Below are 21,468 nucleotides of genomic sequence, written 5' to 3' on the forward strand. Positions count from 1 at the left end.
TAAATAGATTACTATCAAGATCAAGGTGCCACCCTACTCCTTTGGTGTCGGGTAGTGTGTGTGTGTGTGTGTGTGTGTGTGTGTGTGTGTGTGTGTGTTTGAGAGAGAAGCCAGTAGAGCAGCTGCTGGAGACCATGAGAATGAGGGGCGGCACCAAAGGGAGGAGCAGCCCGGGAGATTTGGCCCTACCCACCGACCATGTAGCCTAGCTGGACAGAGCATCATCGAGGACCAGTCCAGATGGGACCAGTGGTGATGGCTCGCTGGAGGAACCCTAGCGCTGCAGGCAGGGGATCGAGGTACAGGGAAAGGGGAGAGGAGATGCAAGCGGGCAGGGCAATGAACGCTTGCATGTTTGTTTTTACTTGAGGGTCAGGTGTGACGCGGGCGTGAGCAGTGGCATTTTGAGTGTAATATAGGTAGACAACAGAGCCATTTCATTATTCCCTTCCCTTTAATTTTTAGTGAGCTTCTACCCGAAACACCTCCCTCCAAAGAAAAATAAGTTAAGCCCAAGCCCAGAACTCAAAAATGACTTCTTTACATCTTTTATGGCTTATTTTGACAATAAGCTCTGTAAAGGCGGAATAGAATTGGCTCTTAACCTGAAATTCAATTGTGCGTGCAATGATGAATTACTCCTGCCTACTATAGTGTACATTTAGGCATCATCATACATGGCATAACCTAATACATGTGCATTTCATTATAGAATCTAAAATATGCAATGTTTATGTTAGTTCATACATTGCACATGATGTTCAAATGCCCCTTAAATCTGGTCGGTCAAGTGATGGTCTTTAAGCCTCCTCCTATGCTTCTTTTCTTGATATGTAATATTTGCTCACACATTTGTTCAATTCCTTGTTTGTATCAGCCAGACATACTAGGACTATTTGCTTTTATTACTTGTTGTTCTTGACCTAACAGAGCTTGTCAATGATTTAAACACTATGTGCTGCTGTAGTGGGGGCTTGTATAACTCATAGGTGACATAAAGGTTTGGCTGTACACTAAAGTAGGCTCTCCCAGAGTACCTGGAGATCCAGTTCAAAGGCATGCCTATTTTTACATAGTGCACACATAGTAAATTCTCTTTTCATTGTGTGCAAGAGATGTGGCATGTTTCATTATGTGGTGTTGTTTTGCTATAATATGGTCTTTTTGTGTTGTTCACAGACTAGAAAGTATGCATATTTATCTTCCAAGGAGACCAGTAACTAATTTGTGTCACCTTGCAGAGGGGGTGCAATGAAGATAAGATTGAGGATTTCCATGTACAAGATGTTAGGAAAGAGCCTTGCAAGAGAAGGAGGAGTAGCGCTGAGCATGTTCAACCAGTTAAGGTAAGTCACATTGTATTACAATTACCAGGACATCCTATTTGTCTGACATTGTGCTTGCATAGGGTAGCTTCACGGTAGCTTTCGCGGTAGCTTCACGGTTTGGTTCTCTCCCATCGAAGAATTCACCTTGCAAGCCAATACACACAATAGCCCAAACGGCGGGGTTTATGTCCAAGAATATGCATTTTCATCTTATGCTTCCAACTAGCAAAATTAGTACCATCAAAGTAAGGACCTCTATGGTGGTAATTTCCCTCGCTAGACACCATACTCTCCAAGGTTGTTGTCGGTGTCAAAACCGGTGGATCTCGGGTAGGGGGTCCCGAACTGTGCGTCTAAGGCTAATGGTAACAGGAGGCGGGGGACATGATGTTTACCCAGGTTCGGGCCCTCTCGATGAAGGTAATACCCTACTTCCTGCTTGATTGATCTTGATGATATGAGTATTACAAGAGTTGATCTACCATGAGATCGTACAGGCTAAACGCTAGAAGCTAGCCTATGGTATGATTGTTGTTGTCCTACGGACTAAACCCTCCGGTTTATATAGACACCGGAGGGGGCTAGGGTTACACAGAGTCGGTTACAGAGAAGGAGATCTACATATCCGAATTGCCAAGCTTGCCTTCCACGCAAAGGACAGTCCCACCCGGACACGGGACGAAGTCTTCAATCTTGTATCTTCATAGTCCAACAGTCCGGCCAAAGTATATAGTCCAGCTGTCCGAGGACACCCTAATCCAGGACTCCCTCAGTAGCCCTTGAACTAGGCTTCAATGGCGATGAGTCCAGCACGCAGATTGTCTTCGGCATTGCAAGGCGGGTTCCTTCTCCGAATACTCCATAGAAGATCGTGAATGTGAGGATCGTGTCCGGCTCTGCAAAATAATTTCCACATAACACCGTAGAGAGCACAATATTCCACAAATCTAATCTGCTGATAACTTTTCATAGCGTGACATCACGCTGTGGCCCGGTTATTTATGAACCGTTTTTCCCAGCTTGCCACTACACGTATTGCGAGGCAGTTTTGTTGGCACGTCTTGTCAAAGCAGAGATCGTGTTCCCCTTATCACGGTATTCTCATCAATACAAGTGTGGGTAACCCAACCGCGCATGTTAGTATGACTCCTTGATTTTAGGCACGTTCCAAACGGTCACACGGGGGACACTTGATATTCACCCCCTTTATAAAGGGACCAAGGTATGTTCCTCTCGTCCCACGCTCGATCCTTCCCCCACCTCGAGTTCCAACACCCAAAGCTCGGGCTTAATGTAGCGACCAGACCTCAGACGGTCTGATCTCTGTGCATCAGTGTCATCCCTGGATCAGTAATGCTGACACGCACAATACTTGAAGGATTTATAACAGAGTAGCAATCACACACTTATTACATCGAATGTCTCCAAAGAGAGCTTATTACAATAAAAATGGCTTAAGGCCATCTAAATAACGATAACAGCGGAAGGCTTGGAAGATAAGCAAGTCCATCAACTCCAACGGCATCACTGAGTATAGGACCACGATCCTAAGGCAATCTTACTCGTCTTCTGAAAAGTCTGCAACATTAACGTTGCAGCCCGAAAATGGGTCAGCACATGGAATATGCTGGCAAAATAACACACAGAGAGTAATGAAGAATAAAGCTATTCTACATGCATATATGGCTGGTGGAAAGCTCTATGGTTACAGTTTTTGCATAAAGCCAGTTTTTCCCTACTACAAAGGAATAAATTTATTTAACTATCATGGTAGTTGTTAAACATTGAGAATGGTTGACGGCATTCTCAATCCCAATTTAATATCATCATTGAAACCCAACAATATTAATTAAAGTAACATGATGAGATTCACAGGATAATCCAAGTACTAGATACTCAAAACGTCCATAACCAGGGACACGGCTAATCATGATTAGTTTGTACACTCTGCAGAGGTTTGTGCACTTTTCCCCACAAGACTCGATCTCCTCCGTTTGTTTTCTCGCACTGCATGGTGTTTGAGAAACGGATGACCAAGACATAGTCTTTCAGAAGCGCTAGCACCTTACGATTGGGTAGACCGTACCACCTACATCCCCTACATCTGTTAGTCTACCACTGTAAGAGTTCGCACGACTTAATCAACTATGCTAGAGCCCATAATAGCATGTGGCTGCACACGGAAGTTTCTAGCATGAATAATCTTATGATCCCTTTGAGCCTGGGTGGCGGTCCAAAAAAACAGGCAATCCTGGTCTAACATGCAATCCTGGAATAACCAGGTACCTCAATCCACCCAGATGTGTATTAATGTTGCCACCTTAAATAAACCATTAATTAACAATCTCACATCTGTCATGGATATTCACTCACCCAATCCACGTCTACTAGCATAGCATGGCAAAATAAGCAAACGTAGAAGTAACTCCCAAGGGTTTGATAATAAAACAGGTAATAGTTACTACCTCATCTACTTTCCAAAACCCACATATTAATTAGATCCTAATCATGCAATGTTTGAAGATTGATCTAATGCATAAAACTGGGTATGAAAAGAAGTATGATCCAAGTGTTACTTGCCTGTACTGTTGATGAAGATGATTCGCACTCATAACTCCTGATAGTTCTATTCGTCTCACTCCGTTCAATCTATCGTAAGCAAGCAATAGTAACCACACATAAGCAATCACTCAAAAGATCAGAGAGAACGAAGAAAACAAATCAGAAAACATCAAAACCAAGAAAATAACTCTTGCAGCATAAAACAATTTCTAACAGTACCAAAACTATGTGAATTTGGACTTATCAGCAAGTTTAGTTCAAGAGCTTCGATTTGCAAAAAGAATCAACTCAAACGGAGTTATAGAACTCGAGTTACAATCAAACGAAGTTCAAATACTAAACTGTTTTAAATACAAATTTTAAACTTTCAAAACAGGTTTAAGTTGTTTATCTAGATAGAGGGTATCATAACGAAGAACTGGGCGTTGGTTTCGTTGGATTTCGACCAACGAGCGAAAAGTTGTGATCGATTGAAGTACAGGGGCTAATCTATGAAGAAAATTTATCACGAATAGGTCCCTGGCCACATGTCAGAAAACTGTTGGGTGAAAACCGTTCGCTGCGAGGCTTAATTGAGCGAACGACCGCTACTTAGTACATACCGGTTCGAAGAAGAAGAAAAAAAATCTAACAGATCTAATCTTGGCCGTCGATTTTAGATCGGACGGAGGGGGTGGCGACGACGACTTACCGCGGCGGCGGCGATGGTCAACGACAAGACGGGACGACGGTGGCGGCTCGGATCCGATCGGAGCAGCGGCTCTGGGGCTCGGTGGCTCCGGCGGAGTAGATGGGGAGACGCAGCTCATCAAGGTGAAGGTGATGGCGGCGTCGGCGGAGGCCGAGGGCGGCGGAGCGGAGCGGGGCGGCGGCGGTGGATCTCGCCGGCAGCGGCGGGATGCGGCGCTAGGGCGGCGGCGCGAGGGGGAGAGAGAGGGGATCCGGGGGCGGCGCTTATATAGGTGGGCCGGGCGGTTTCGAGGCGTGGAGGAGGGGGCAAGGGAGGAGAAGTCCGGCAGAGTCCGCGTCGCGGACGGCGGCGGTGTCCCACGCGCGCACGTGAGGTAGGCGGCGGCGGTCATGGGCTGGCGCGGTCGGCTGGGCCTGGGGCCGGCCCAGCCGGTGGAAGGAAACTTAAAAAAACATTTTACCAGGCAAACTAAAAATAATAAAGACCAAATAAATAAAAAATATTATATAGGCATATAATATATTAAAAATTTCAGAAAAAGATTTCCTACAACCTGAACATTATACTAGCTTCAAATAAAATCCTCAATAATTCAAGTAAAGCAAAGAGTGCTACAGCTCTAATAAAATCCAATAAAAATCATTTTTTAAAAAAATACCAAAATTAATCCAAATTTACTTCTCTTCGATTTTCTGATGTAGGGAATCATTTTACCCTAATTTCAATATATTTTATTTTTGGAGAAAAATAATTTGAATAAAACCCAAATAACTCCAAATTGAAAATAATTTCCAAAAGGACTTTAAATTGGATTTCTTTTAAACTCCCAACTCATATTTCATATGTTTTGAAGAAGTCATTTTATCTTCTCTCATGGAAATCATTGAGTTGCATGAAGTTTATGAATTGGAAATAATTCCAAAAGAAAGTCAAATCTTTTCAAAACCCTTTTCATTTATTTAAATGGAAGAAGTCATGTCATCTTCTCTCTAGAGTTTTGTGTTTGAAAAGAATTTGAATCCATGGAGATCAAAAAGCAAAAGTGAAAGTTTGGGAAAGTCCTTTTATTCCCTCTCATTTAACTTTCAGAAGTTTCAAATTTCACTCAAATTCACACAAGCAAATCATACAATCAATCCAAACTATCTATTTATTATAAAATTCCAAAATTTAGAATTTTGGGATGTTACAAACCTACCACCCTTAAAATGAATCTCGTCCTCGAGATTCGGAGAGGCTAGAAAGAATTAGGTTAGGGTTTGGGGTCTCCTCAAAAATCCATCAATCGTCACACGGGGTCTGGGGTGCTACCACCCTTAGAAACATGGTTACGGTCCCATCAATACTCATATACTCCATCCTTATTCTTGACAGGGCCGGTCTTCTCAGATCTTCAGGATAATTCCTTCTCTGGGCTCTTCCGGTGGTGGCATAACCTTTTCCTGAATTCATGTGTCCTTTCATCTTGGTAAGGTTCCTCTGTGACTGGTTCTTCTTAGCTGACGGGTCTGGCGCCAATACTAAACAGCTATCGATATCTCATGGTGGTCAACAATTTATGGTTTCTCCTGCAGGAAATGGGTCTGGGTTGAACCTCACCGTATGACCTACGTTTGGCAACACCTACCTTGTACAAGGGAAAATACCTATACCATTCTAAAGTTTAAAGAAGGTTTAATATCGTCATCTCTCTACTATAGGTAAGTCACTCAGATTTACCATCCCATATACCAAGGCGAATAATAAGAGTAAGTCAGTATGGTGATCAATCCATCCCGCACCCAAATCATTACCTTGTATACGGTTTAGCGAATCTCGCATTCTAACACTCGGTCATCCTCTCAAGCATTGCAGAATTTCTCTTGTCGTCGAACTAAATTCGGATAAATCCATTGATTCTGCAAGCCAAACAAACATCTATCGTTCCTTTACACCTCTCAGGTTTTGCGTTGCTCCTATAAAATCGTCTGTTGATAAAGGCATATCTTCTTTTAGGGTTTTTCCTTCAGCAAGAGTGTGCTTGCTTCTTGGTAGGTCCTAGGGCCTGTGGGTTATGGCCCATCTCATCACTTGTAAACCTTGAACTCATCCATCGGGGCAACTGATCATTATTCAAACATTCAACTTCTTAGCATTCTTAAATCCATCCAATTGTACTGTCTTCCTTCCTTCTATTGGTACCAAACTACGATGTGATTACTCACACTCATCATGGAGTTATAATTGCTCCATATTACCAACATTATACCTTCTTCATATCCAATAGTACTTCATTCCTTAGCATTCTTGGGATATCCCACATATCAAGATAAAACTCATACTTATTTTGTCCAAAGTCCTCTCTGTGGAATATCATTATCTTCTCGAGGGGTAACGTGTCCTTACAGGGTACTACCACCCTTAAAATGAACAAATCTTCCATAGACCATATTTCTCATATCCTCGAAAATGGTCAAATTCTTCCTTCATACAATCACTGCTCATAAAATTCAAATCTTTACCAATGATGCTAACTTTATTGATTCTCAAAGTATTACAATCTTCTGCATTTTCATTACATGCCTCAACTCAACACCTTAATGTAAAAGAATTGTTCCCACTACTACTACTACATTTCTTATGTTGCAAACTCAAATATTTATCACAAGTCTCCTTCTCTTTGGGACAATCTCTGGCAAAGTGCCCTGCTCCATTACAACAAAAACATATTACTTCTGACAAGTCTCGTGGTTTCCTTATGACTACATAGCCTCCTTGGGTCCTCGGCTTCCTTTTTGGGCAACTGCTGGAGTAGTGCCTTGACTCCTTGCACCTGAAACAGGTGATATGACTCAAGTCCTTCTTAGTATCCAATCTACTTCTCTTCCTGGACTTTTCCGTTCCAATCAGGGCTTCTATTTCCTGTGGGTTATACTCTACTTCCTTTGTCGGGAATTCTACTAGATCTCCATTCGTACAATCTTGGGAGATGTTTCCTTCTTCTCCACATGAATAGCATGACTTAATGCAGGCTTTAATTTTGATTCCTTTGTGTGTGTCCTCCACCTCTTTCTTCATCATAGGTTCTTCTAAAGTTTCCTTGAGGGCTCCTTTCTTCTGCTGGATGGTTCTTTGTATCATGGGGTAAATGTGACACTGAGCAGGGTAGTGGGTAGTCCCCTCACACAAGAAACAAGTAATCTACCTAGTTGGGCATTCTTCTGTTGGGTGACTTCCTTCACAATTAGGGCATTCATCCTTGTGTTCTTTATGGGTGTGTCCTATTTCTCCAAAAAGCTTGTGTGCACGGAGTTTCTTCGTATGACCTCCATAAGGCTTCAATTTCTAGGACACAAATCGAGACTTTGGCAAAGTCAACTTAAATTCCTTCCAAGTGGTTACTCCTTGCCATCCATTGATGGTTTGGTACATCCTCCACCAAGTAGCAGCACCTCTTTCAAAGCATTGAAGAGCATGCTAGGCCATATCCTTTCCGGCTATAGAGTTATCCTTCATATGATCCTCCATGTTCTGAATCCATCGGCCCGTCTCCAATTGACTCATCGGTCCAGAAATGTGAGTTCATCTCCATTCATCCTCTATTGGGTCCATGGATTTGGGGTGGGATAAGAGAGATAGAGAGGGAAGCACACAATACAAACAATAGTTTTGAAAAGGGCATTTTATTTTGGGGCTGTCGGAAAAACATCAAACAAATGACAACTCACAAACATCGCATCTAACGTAAGTATATAACAGGGGTTTGATCTTCTAAAGGTCAATAAATCTTCAAAATCATCAAACTCTTCAAGTGTTGTTCATGTCTCCGATGGCTTCTTCCGATCGTACTTGTCCTTCTCAAGTTCCTCTGCCAGATCCCTGTTGACGCGAATTCTCTAGTGACATCCTTTAATATTCCCTGAGTTGCGTTCCAAACTTCTAGGTTTCAACATCCTTGGCATGAGTCATGGTTCTACTGTCCTTTAGTTTCCTGACAAATCTCCGGTATCTCGAGGTTTTAGCTCCTCCAGCTTGGCTACTTTCAGCTTCTGGTTCCTGAATTCTTCACAAATTGTTTCCTTGTCAAATATGACTTCCTAAAGGTCCATCTTAAACTTCTTGATGTAATACTCCAGATCTTGGTGATGCACCAGCTAAGGTTAAAACTGCATCCTTTGCTGACAGATGCTCCATCAGTTTTCTACCATCCAATCCTTCCATGCATCTGCATGCTTAACTCCGCATGGTGACAATAGCATAAGCGGGCAATAACACCATGGTCAGCCGTGTCTATGCCCATGTTACTGCCATGAGCTTTCATTCCATAATTGATATCTCCTATCTTAAGGTTTTCTTGACAAAAACTTTGAGTTCTAATGCTCCATGTTCCAGTCTTTCTTCGATACACCCTGATCTCGGGTATTGACAACTTCCTTAGTCTGACCAGCTCTATCAGAGTAGCCTTCCTAGGTCATACCAATCTCGAAATTCTTCAAAGCCTTCAAATCCTCCTAGTCTTCGGAGTCTTCATCCATTGTAGTTTCCATTATAATGCATGGTAAAATCCTCTTTATTTCGAAGTGGTCTTAGTTGTCCGATATCTTGTACTTCTTGGAGTGGTCTTATCAGTCGAATCTTCATGGTCAAAAGGGGAAAGGGGTATAGTCTCACTAAAAGGGGATATTTGAATAAGCTCGGAGAAGAAGAGAGGTAAAAGATCCTTTTTAAAAAGAAAGTTGTAGAGAAAAATCTTTCCTATGGGCTTGTCAGTCTTTAGGGTCACGTCCTACAGTCAACATGTGCTCTGATGCCATCTTGTAGCGACCAGACCTCACACGGTCCGATCTCTGTGCATCAGTGTCATTCCTGGATCAGTAATGCTGACACGCACATTACTTGAAGGATTTATAACAGAGTAGCAATCACACACTTATTACATCGAATGTCTCCAAAGAGAGCTTATTACAATAAAAATGGCTTAAGGCCATCTAAATAACGATAACAGCGGAAGACTTGGAAGATAAGCGAGTCCATCAACTCCAACGGCATCACTGAGTATAGGACCACGATCCTAAGGCAATCTTACTCGTCGTCTGAAAAGTCTGCAACATTAACGTTGCAGCCCGAAAATGGGTCAGCACATGGAATATGCTGGCAAAATAACACATAGAGAGTAATGAAGAATAAAGCTATTCTACATGCATATATGGCTGGTGGAAAGCTCTATGGTTACAGTTTTTGCATAAAGCCAGTTTTTCCCTACTACAAAGGAATAAATTTATTTAACTATCATGGTAGTTGTTAAACATTGAGAATGGTTGACAGCATTCTGAATCCCAATTAAATATCATCATTAAAACCCAACAATATTAATTAAAGTAACATGATGAGATTCACAGGATAATCCAAGTACTAGAAACTCAAAACGTCCATAACCGGGGACACGGCTAATCATGATTAGTTTGTACACTCTGCAGAGGTTTGTGCACTTTTTCCCACAAGACTCGATCTCCTTCGTTTGTTTTCTCGCATTGCATGGTGTTTGAGAAACGGATGACCAAGACATAGTCTTTCATAAGCGCTAGCACCTTACGATTGGGTAGACCGTACCACCTACATCCCCTACATCTGCTAGTCTACCACTGTAAGAGTTCGCACGACTTAATCAACTATGCTAGAGCCCATAATAGCATGTGGCTGCACACGGAAGTTTCTAGCATGAATAATCTTATGATCCCTTTGAGCCTGGGTGGCGGTCCAACAAAAAACAGGCAATCCTGGTCTACCCAGGTGCCTAGACAGGCAATCCTAGAATAACCAGGTACCTCAATCCACCCAGATGTGTATTAATGTTGCCACCTTAAATAAACCATTAATTAACAATCTCACATCTGTCATGGATATTCACTCACCCAATCCACGTCTACTAGCATAGCATGGCAAAATAAGCAAACGTAGAAGTAACTCCCAAGGGTTTGATAATAAAACGGCTAATAGGTACTACCTCATCTACTTTCCAAAACCCACATATTAATTAGATCATAATCATGCAATGTTTGAGGATTGATCTAATGCATAAAAACTGGGTATGAAAAGAAGTATGATCAAAGTGTTACTTGCCTGTATTGTTGATGAAGATGATTCGCACTCATAACTCCTGATAGTTCTATTCGTCTCACTCCGTTCAATCTATTGTAAGCAAGCAATAGTAACCACACATAAGCAATCACTCAAAAGATCAGAGAGAACGAAGAAAACAAATCAGAAAACATCAAAACCAAGAAAATAACTCTTGCAGCATAAAACAATTTCTAACAGTACCAAAACTATGTGAATTTGGACTTATCAGAAAGTTAGTTCAAGAGCTTTGATTTGCAAAAAGAATCAACTCAAACGGAGTTATAGAACTCGAGTTACGATCAAACGAAGTTCAAATACTAAACTGTTTTAAATACAAATTTTAAACTTTCAAAAACAGGTTTAAGTTGTTTATCTAGATAGAGGGTATCATACCGAAGAACTGGGCGTTGGTTTCGTTGAATTTGGACCAACGAGCGAAAAGTTGTGATCGATTGAAGTATAGGGACTAATCTGTGAAGAAAATTTATCACGAATAGGTCCCTGGCCACGTGTCAGAAAACTGTTGGGTGAAAACCGTTTGCTGCGAGGCTTAATCAAGCGAACGACTGCTACTTAGTGCATACCGGTTCGAAGAAGAAGAAGAAAAAAATCTAACAGATCTAATCTTGGTCGTCGATTTTAGATCGGACGGAGGGGGCGGCGACGACGACTTACCGCGGCGGCGGCGACGGTCAACGACGAGACGGGACGGCGGTGGCGGCTCGGATCCGATCGGACCAGCGGCTCTGGGGCTTGGTGGCTCCGGCGGAGTAGATGGGGAGATGCAGCTCATCGAGGTGAAGGTGATGGCGGCGTCGGCGGAGGCCGAGGGCGACGGAGCAGAGCGGGGCGGCGGCGGTGGATCTCGCCGGCGGCGGCGGGATGCGGTGCAAGGGCGGCGGCGCGAGGGGGAGAGAGAGGGGATCCGGGGGCGGCGCTTATATAGGTGGGCGGGGCGGTTTCGAGGCGTGGAGGAGGGGGCAAGGGAGGAGAAGTCCGGCAGAGTCCGCGTCGCGGACGGCGGCGGTGTCCCACGCGCGCACGTGAGGTAGGCGGCAGCGGTCATGGGCTGGCGCGGTCGGCTGGGCCTGGGGCCGGCCCAGTCGGTGAAAGGAAACTTAAAAAAAACATTTTACCAGGCAAACTAAAAATAATAAAGACCAAATAAATAAAAAAATATTATATAGGCATATAATATATCAAAATTTTCAGAAAAAGATTTCCTACAACCTGAATATTATTCTAGCTTCAAATAAAATCCTCAATAATTCAAGTAAAGCAAAGAGTGCTATAGCTCTAATAAAATCCAATAAAAATCATTTAAAAAAATACCAAAATTAATCCAAATTTATTTCTCTCCGATTTTCTCATGTAGGGAATCATTTTACCCTAATTTCAATATATTTTATTTTTGGTGAAAAATAATTTGAATAAAACCCAAATAACTCCAAATTGAAAATAATTTCCAAAAGGACTTTAAATTGGATTTCTTTTAAACTCCCAACTCATATTTCATATGTTTTGAAGAAGTCATTTTATCTTCTCTCATGAAAATCATTGAGTTGCATGAAGTTTATGAATTGGAAATAATTCCAAAAGAAAGTCAAATCTTTTCAAAACCCTTTTCATTTATTTAAATGGAAGAAGTCATGTCATCTTCTCTCTAGAGTTTTGTGTTTGAAAAGAATTTGAATCCATGGAGATCAAAAAGCAAAAGTGAAAATTTGGGAAAGTCCTTTTATTCCCTCTCATTCAACTTTTAGAAGTTTTAAATTTCACTCAAATTCACACAAGCAAATGATACAATCAATCCAAACTATCTATTTATTATAACATTCCAAAATTTAGAATTTTGGGATGTTACACTTAAGCGCTTCGGACCTTCAATCATGTCTAGATCCAACCTTCAAGGTCGGTGGATGGCCTCTTCTGTAAAAGAGGAGGACATCAAGAAGCTCAGGGAGGCCAGGTATCTGACCGCGGAAATCCTGCACAGGCTGCCTGCTCAAGGGCAGGTCATCCCTACTCCCAAACCCAATGAGAGTGTCATATTTGTTTCCCACTTCCTCTGAGGGCTAGGCTTGAGTCTTGATCGCTTTGTTAGAGGGCTAATGTTCTATTACGGGCTAGATTTTCATGATCTAGCTCTGGATTCCATCCTTCACATCTCGTCGTTTATCGTCGTGTGTGAAGCCTTCCTCCGCATTACCCCACACTTAGGCTTGTGGCTCAAGACCTTTGATGTGAAGCCGAAGATGATTAACGGGCGACATGCGGAGTGCGGAGGCGCTATAATAAGCAAAGGTGCCGAGGCCCTATAGCCAAAGGGTTCCTTCCCGGAGGTGTCTGGCCTATGGCAACAGGAGTGGTTTTACATCACAGTGCCCCGAGGTACAAAGTGGGCGGTCGCCCCAGCCTTCTGCCCAGGCCCTCTGCCTCAACTGGTGTCATGGGTCAATAAAGGGCTGGATTGGGGGCCGGTGAATGATGTGTTAACATTACAAAGCCGCATCCGAGATCTTCTCAATAATGCTAGTCCGTCGGGTCCTGCCATGCAAACGTCGACCTCTCCGGATATGGGAGTTGAACCCAGAAGGACCGCGAACTATTCAGCACTTCTTTGGCATGACGCTGGAAGGAATGTATCGGTTATTCTTCAGATCATGAATAAAGTGTCCGGACACCATCGAGGATGTGGGCTTGAACTGCAATCGTCCGGATACCTAAGTAAGTAACTCCGCAACCAAACACGTTGTTTATGTTTGTCATAACATTATTCTGAAAACTACCCTCGGCTAGGATTGGCTAAGAAAGGCGGAGAGGATCAGGTGTTCGGCCCCTCTTCCCGAAGGCTCGCCGGACCCCGTGCTAATTAGGATGCTTGAGCGCGCACCTTATCAAGTGCCATCAGGAGAAGATGAAGGGAGGCATAGAGAAGCCGAGAGCGGGCTTCATACATTATACATCCAGACCGGGGGAATTGATGTCTCCAAGAAGGAGGATAATCGGGGAGGTGAATCGAAAATCCCCTCCCCCCACGGGAAGAAAAGGGCCGCCTCCAAAGACTTGGAAGCAGAGGTTTCCAGACGAGGGAAAAACCTTCACCAGGGGGCCCTGCCCCAGAGGGCGCCCTCACCACGCAACGCCCGCAAGAGGGCCAGCCCTCCACCGAGTTGTAAGTGAATCAAAAGTACTTTGGTAAATATATCCTACTTCATCTCTGAGAATAATAACCAAGACATATATCTCGCAGTCCGGCTCGTAGCCCTCCTCAGCAGAGTTCGTCTTTGGGGGATCTTCTTCCGGAGATGATGGAGAGCGAAATGCCTCCTCCTGCCTCCCCGCCTCATGGGGCGGACGACCCCGAGGTGTCGTCACGGAGGATTTCTCTTGATCCGTCAAGGCCAAAAGTTAACACTTCGGCCGCCCAAAGCCCGAAGTATTCGGCTCCCAAGGAGAGCAACAGGAAGAGTCCGGGATTGTCCGGCACACAGCCGGACACACTGACGGGTCTTCTGGAGCGAGCGGCTATCTCAGAGGCGCAATGGGTACGGTGTTTGAGAGGGTTTCATCCCCCAAAAGCGGGTTGAATGAAGCTTTTACGAGCCTGCTCAAAGGCTTTGAGGTACGCAAAGCAATATGTATATTTTTGGTTGTACCTCACATGCTAGGTGTGCTCCGTATCGATAGTAGCCCCTGAGACTCTGGTGTCGTTCTGAGGCGGCAAATAGAGGATCATACTCCCAGGTAATGATCGTGCTGCTTTCATGTGTAGGCGGCTGAGGGTCCAGCGTCTAACCGGACTGCTGATTTCGCTGAACTGAGGCGACAGCTTGATGTGGCGGATGCCGACATCGCGCTTGTGAACAAGCGGCTAGACGAGGCACAGGGTATGTTTTTTCGAATTGTCGGCAAATATTAGGAGGAGCTCGATGCTAGTATCTATAATATGTTGTGACCGCAGATGGAGCTGCCGCCGTGGAGACCCTTCGGGCGGAACTTGCCCAAGCCAAGGATCAAGCCAGGATTAGTGATGCGGCCGCCATAAAGGCGGCCGAGGAGTTAAGAGCCGAACAGGCTGCTCATCGCCAAAGCGAAGATAAAATAGCCAAAATGGCTGTTGAGCTGAAGGATGCCGCCGACCGATATGAGCTCCTTGAAAAGGAAAACCAAGCGAAAGCGGCTGACCTAAAGAAGGCCTTGGAAGCAGCCAAGAAACTCGCTCTGAGATCAGAGCGGCAAGGGAGGAGCTTCATCAAGCTGGAGATATCACGGCTGGGAAGCCCTTTTTGTTGTGGATGAAGTTCGGAGATCCGAAGTATGCTCCTCTGGATCAGTTATGGAGTGCTACAGACACGTATGCGGACCTGACAAAGAGTACTGCTAATGCGACTGAGTTTTTCAAAGATCAGAAAGATCTTGAGGTGGAAAGGTTGTTCTGGTCGCAGTTCAGTTCCCCGACGCGTCCGCTACCGTTGAATGAAAAGATGGTCGCATGGGCCGAGCTCCATAGGTTGTCCGGGCTTGCTATGAGGTCTGTTGTGGATCATCTTTGGCCGAAGGGATCAAGGCCGGACAGTTATTTTGGTTTAGTGCAACAATTCCTTGGTGTTGTGTCGTATATCGACGCTGTGAAGAGGTCGGCGTGCATAGAGGATGCGTGGATGGCTCTTGCCCGCGTAAAACATATTGGGCATGGATGGAGGCTACAGCTATTGCAACCCGGGGTCCGTCCGGAGGCCAGGACCCGGCCGAGCACTATTTCGAGGAAGTCCTAGAAGGCGCCCATTTAACAGAGGCTCAGTGCTCGAAGAGTACCATATTCGAGTGACATGTATCTGAATTGTAAAAACAATGTGTTGACACCAGATTTTGGCATGGTCAAAAACGTAATTAAGAAGGATTCAAATGGAAAAGTGCTCAAAGTGAGAAAGTTCTGTATCGTCAAAAGGAGAAACTTTGATATTTGGGCCGTAGCCATCTGATCTAATCTGTAAGGCCAAAGTTGTATTTGAAGTACTGAGATTTTGCATTCAGAACACTATTCGGCTGATTAAGCCCCCACGATGGCCTCATATGGGAAAAGTTTCTACATGGATTGTCTTCTTCTCGTCGAAGCAATCGATTTTGATATAAGAAACTTCTAAATTGGAGCTCTTATGCAAAAGTTAGAGTCAAAACGGTGTGCTGCATAAGTCTGCCCTGGAAGTTCCGGGTAAAACTTCCGGGGAGGTTCCGGGATAAACCGAAAGTTTGCACGCGGTGCGCCCCGAAACTGGAATTTTAACATTATTTGCAGATTTGCGGGGCTGATTTCAACATCAAGATGACCTTGGATGAAAAAGTGATCAACTAAGGAATTTTTCTGCATTACAAGATCTACAACTTTGCTTTTAGAACCATCGCGATCCGAAGCCATATGCGACTACCAGGAGTTGTGCAAGAGGGCTACTTGATGTGATTTTAGCCCGGAAGTTCCGGGCTGACCGGAAGTTCCGGCCCTCGTAGTCCGAGTTAGGTTATGTTTTGATGTTTTGGACATGATTTGAGTCCCTTTCTTGTACGAGAAGTCTAGCCGCCTCATATATATGTAAGGGGTGACGGCCGATTGAACAACACACAATCGAACAATCAATCTATCATCTTTTACCTTTACCTTTATCTCTCTCCCTTGTTCTTCTTCTTCCTTGTTCTTTGTTCATTCTTCTAGTTGCAGGGCGGCGATCCATGAGGCCCTAGGGGCGATCAGGTCGACCTAGGGCAGCCCATAGCCGCCGCGCGTCCAGACGGGGTCCCTCCCGGGCGTGTGGGGTTTTGGGTCTACAAAAGCGCCCGCCGAATTGCTTGCGTACCGCACTTCCGGACGGGTCTCCTTCGACGTGAGATGCGGTGCATCACCCCCGGCGTCGAGGGTACACGGTGACGTGTTCGTGTGCGAACACACTTTTTGGCGACTCTGCTGGGGACGAAGCTTTGAACGGTCTCCGCCCTGTTCTTGCTACGAAGAGATCATCATCTAGGGTTTGCGATCTACAAAGGTAATATGAATACTCGATTCACTTATGTAGATGCAAATAATGCATATGTTGTTGCTAGATCGTCTAATGAACATAATGTATCGGCTAGCCCTAGTTTTATCAATCATGCATCTAATTATGTGCAACAGCCAATTCAAAATAATCTTCATGCTTCAACTTTATATAATTTTAGCAACGTGGAACATATGTATCCCAACTCTCATACATCGGCAACCCCACAAATTGTTATGCCGATGAACAACATGGTGAGTTCAGTTAATAAATTTGAAACACCTCATGTTAGAATTTCCAATGCCATGCAAGAAAGTGTTTCACCCTTTTATTCATCGGCAAGTAATGTGCAATATACTAATCCAACCATGCCGATGAACGAGAGAATTGGCCATGCTACTACTAGTTATTCAGCCAGTTACTCTCAACCGTCATATGCTACACCTCATGTTAGTAATTCTTCGGCACCATACACAACTGTAGATGCTCATAATTTGGCTTCACACCTTCCTGGTTATAGCCGAATGAATGTAAATTTTACAGGAGCGGTTGTGCCCAATATAGTAGAAGATGAGGTAGTGGTGGCTGCATTGAAGAGTTTAGCCCAAAATAAGAGAATTAGTGCTCTTTGCCTTGAACAACATGAAAAGGGGCTATTTCTTGATTATGCCGTAATAAAAGCTAGAGTTTTGCAAGAAGATGAATCTTTGCCAATTGATAAAATTGGCGAGCAAAAGTATGGTCTTACAACAATGCATATGCCTTCACCTAGTACTACATCATATTATACACCCCCTACACAATTGCAAAATTTTGGCAACACCCGTGTGTCATTGCCAAAAGAATCTAAAAGCATTGGGGGGCAATCATATCCGGAGTGGGCTGAAATTGAGAAAAAGCTTAAAGCTAATTTTGTTGCTCTCCGTCAGAAACAAATAGAAAAAGAATTGGCTCAGATAAAAGAAGCATTGCCAATTGGTAGTATCAATGAAAAGAAGGATGATTCGGAACATGAAAGTGCTTCGGTTGAAAAAGCCGAATCAAGTAGTATATATTCTGAATCCATCAAGTCCAAAGAGGCAAGCATTATTGAGAAAGGGAATGGCAAGCATAGAAAAACAACCATGCTTGATTTTTCTGAAGTTAATGGAACCTACTTCCTGCCCTATGAGTTCCGTGCCATAGAAATTGACAAGCCTCAAGGACTAGAGCAAGTAGCTAAACAAAGTTCGGCTGACAAGGATCTTCAAAGTAATGACGCACGGAATCAAGAAAAAGATGATGATAAGGCGTTGGGGAGCCATCCAAAGATGGAGCAAGCTATTGTTCAAGTCACATCACCATCATGCTCTCCCAACATATTTGAAGAGGTATGCCTAGCAAGTAATTTTCCTATTTCCAGATTTGGTCGCAACTTTATAGTTGACGCATCTATTAGAAAAATCCTCATAAGTAATTTTGAAAGACCAATGAAGAAGGGTAATTTACTTGTTAGCAATAAAATTGTTATAGAACATATCGGTCAACCCATTGTGCCATTTATAAAGACCGATAATGACTTATTGTTACAGCCAAAGCTTTCCCCATTGCTTTATCTAAAGTTCATATCTAGTTGGGTAGCTTTGCTTATTTCATACTTGTCTTGCACTTGGTCTCAATTGAGACATGTGTGTTCTAACTATTTTCATTTCAGAAATTTAAAGCCAAGGTTAAAATCTTCTGAGCAAACCGATGCCAGTGTAGTTTCTTATCCAAAGACATCAGAGATAGGGCGCAAAACACAATGCATAGCCGAATGGGGTGATGCAAAATCTGAACCATTCGTTTGCTTAACTCCAAAGCCGTCCTCACAACAAGATCGGCTAGAAAATAAAAAAATACCTTCAATTCCAATATGTGTGATCAAATCTTCGATTTGTTGTTGAGAAATAATTATATTAGAATTTTTTATCACCATGTGAAGCCATCAATCCAAGGACGAATGTATTGCAAGTTGCATGATTCGTCCAAGCATAATTTTGAGGATTGCAACATGTTTCATCAAATAGTTAAATCAGCCATTGATAAAGGATGATTAAAATTTGTTGAAACACCAAGGGATGACCAGTCTATTCCGAATGATCCTAATGGAAAAAAGTTTTTGAATCGGCTGCTTCAAGACGATTCCTTTAAAGATGAGAAGGTAAAAACTGCAGGTGACGGGATCAAGTTTTCAAGTAAAGAAGTTGTTCAAGAGCACAATGAAAATATTCTTGAAGGCATGAGTTCTATCGAAGATACAATGAAGACGCCAAGGACTAGGGGGCAACAAAGCAATCCAAAGATTGATGCAAGCAAACCAAAAGAAGACAAACGCCGAAATAAGCGCAAGTGTAAGAGATCGAAAATCACCTTCGCTGAACTATTGAATAAATATCAAAAGAAGAGTGAAGAGGAGAATGCTTATCGGCCAAATCATGCAAAGAAACCAAGACCACCCCCAAGGCGCAAATATAAGGATCGGTATTGGCAAAGTGAGAATCTTAATGCAACATATTCATATCCTTATTTTGGGCCACCAATGCCAATGCCGTGGATGCCTCCCTATGCTCATATAGATCCATATCCATCATGGGACAGGTATGATACAAGGGCACATTCTCCATCTTATTTTAGACCATCTCACCAATATTATGCAGCTCCAAGAAGATCAACATTTGAACAATCATGCATCAAAGGCCGTTTCAATCATAAGGAATCGGTCCAGAGCTCAAGGAAGAAGAAAGAGGTGGTAAAGCAAGTTTACCGCATGAAAAGAGATGGTCGTAAGTATGCTACTTCAGATTTGATCTCAAATAACAAAGAGCCAATTAAAGTGTTGACATTGGCTACAAAAGGCAAAGAAGTGAAACAATCAATTGATAAAAATCAGAGTGCCAAATCTGAAGAAAAGAAGTTGAGGGTGCACAAGGCCCAAAAAGAGTTGCCATTGTTTGAAACAAAATCACAGTCGAGGTGCTCACTCGGCTTATCGTATTGGCAAAAGAAGGAATTAAAAAATCTTAGTGCACAAGAGCTGAGAAAGAAGAACATGGCATGGGTTCCCAAGAAGATCAATCAAAACAAAAATGATGTGCATGCTTCTATTGCAACAAGTACAATAAAAGTGAAGAAGGAAAAGAATGAAAGCAACAAACAATTAAGCTGAAGGTGCACATCACAACATCAAAATCTTCGGTTAGCACATCATCCATTTTCTTCAACCATGTCGTTGATGCCTTTGCCATGGAATTCATCCCTAGGTATGATCAATTACCCTCCATGGATTCATTTTGGTCCATGGATGCAACATAATTTTCTATATCATGAAGGGTATTACCAAATCACTATACATTTGGTTAGTTTCATTTTTGTTGCTAATACAAAGGGGATGAAATATTTTATTGCTATTTTAGTTGTTTATTTTAGCTATACATGCTTTAGTGGATGAATTCTACATGGACCTCATGGTAATGGTCGATATTTAACTATCGTCCTAAGAAACTATCTGATCATGGCCGGTGTAGTATTCTAACATCGTCCTTAGTTCGAATGGAGAGCGAGACAAGTACTATGGAGATTAGGTTTTGATAGTTGAATTCATAACAATGGCCATGGTGTTGGTGTTGTTTATATATCTCCATATAGTGTTGTTCTATGAAGCCTCATGCCTCTTAAAATATTTATTGCACAATAATCAAAGCCGAATATGCAATGTTATTCGGTTTGGAACTTTTGCCATATGTGCTAAACATATTGAGGATTTTGGTGATTCGTTATGAGTACTGCAACAAATATCCAAGGGTTATCAATGTTTTGACGAATCACTTATAGTTTATCTTTAGGTATGTCTAGATGCAAAATTTACCTTCGGTTGCTTTAAAATTGTTCATATTTCTAGACATGAAAATTCGAAAGAGTTGGCACAGCAAGCATCTAGCTACTATGTTAACCATGGTGCATTGCATTCAATCAATAGTCGATGCTTATTCTTGCAAACATAGGTAAGGCCGAATTGGAGCTCACCATCTCGGCCACTAATGAAACTTGTATGCAGACGAAGTAAGGATTGGAGGAAGTTTATTCTTGATTATCTGCAAAATCCTAGAGAAAGGGAGAACAATATGGTCCGGAGCATGGTTTTGGTCTATGGAACCTTATCACCGGATTGTTATAGAAGTTGAGAAGTTTTCACCCAAGTTTGCATCAAGAGGTTCAAACAAGCAATGGCCGATATATACTTATCGTCCTAAGAACATGCAAAATAGCCGATGGAGTGTTGACATCGTCCTTAGAACAAGATATGTGGAAGTTATTTTTCGGCACACAAGCTTTGCCGAAAAACAGGGGGGCATGTGTTGACACCAGATTTTGGCATGGTCAATAACATAATTAAGAAGGCTTCAAATGGAAAAGTGCTCAAAGTGAGAAAGTTCCATATCATCAAAAGGAGAAACTTTGATATTTGTGCCGTAGCCATCTGATCTAATCTGTAAGGCCGAAGTTGTGTTTGAAGTACTAAGATTTTGCATTCAGAACACTATTCAGCTGATTATGCCCTCAAGATGGCCTCATATGGGAAAAGTTTCTACACGGATTGTCTTCATCTCGTTGAAATGATCGATTTTGATATAAGAAACTTCTAAATCGAAGCTCATATGCAAAAGTTAGAGCCAAAACAGTGTGCTGCATAAGTCTGCCCCGGAAGTTCCGGGCAAAACTTCCGGGGAGGTTCCGGGAT

Source organism: Triticum dicoccoides, chromosome 3B, assembly GCF_002162155.2.
Source record: "Triticum dicoccoides isolate Atlit2015 ecotype Zavitan chromosome 3B, WEW_v2.0, whole genome shotgun sequence".
Classification (NCBI taxonomy): Eukaryota; Viridiplantae; Streptophyta; class Magnoliopsida; order Poales; family Poaceae; genus Triticum; species Triticum dicoccoides.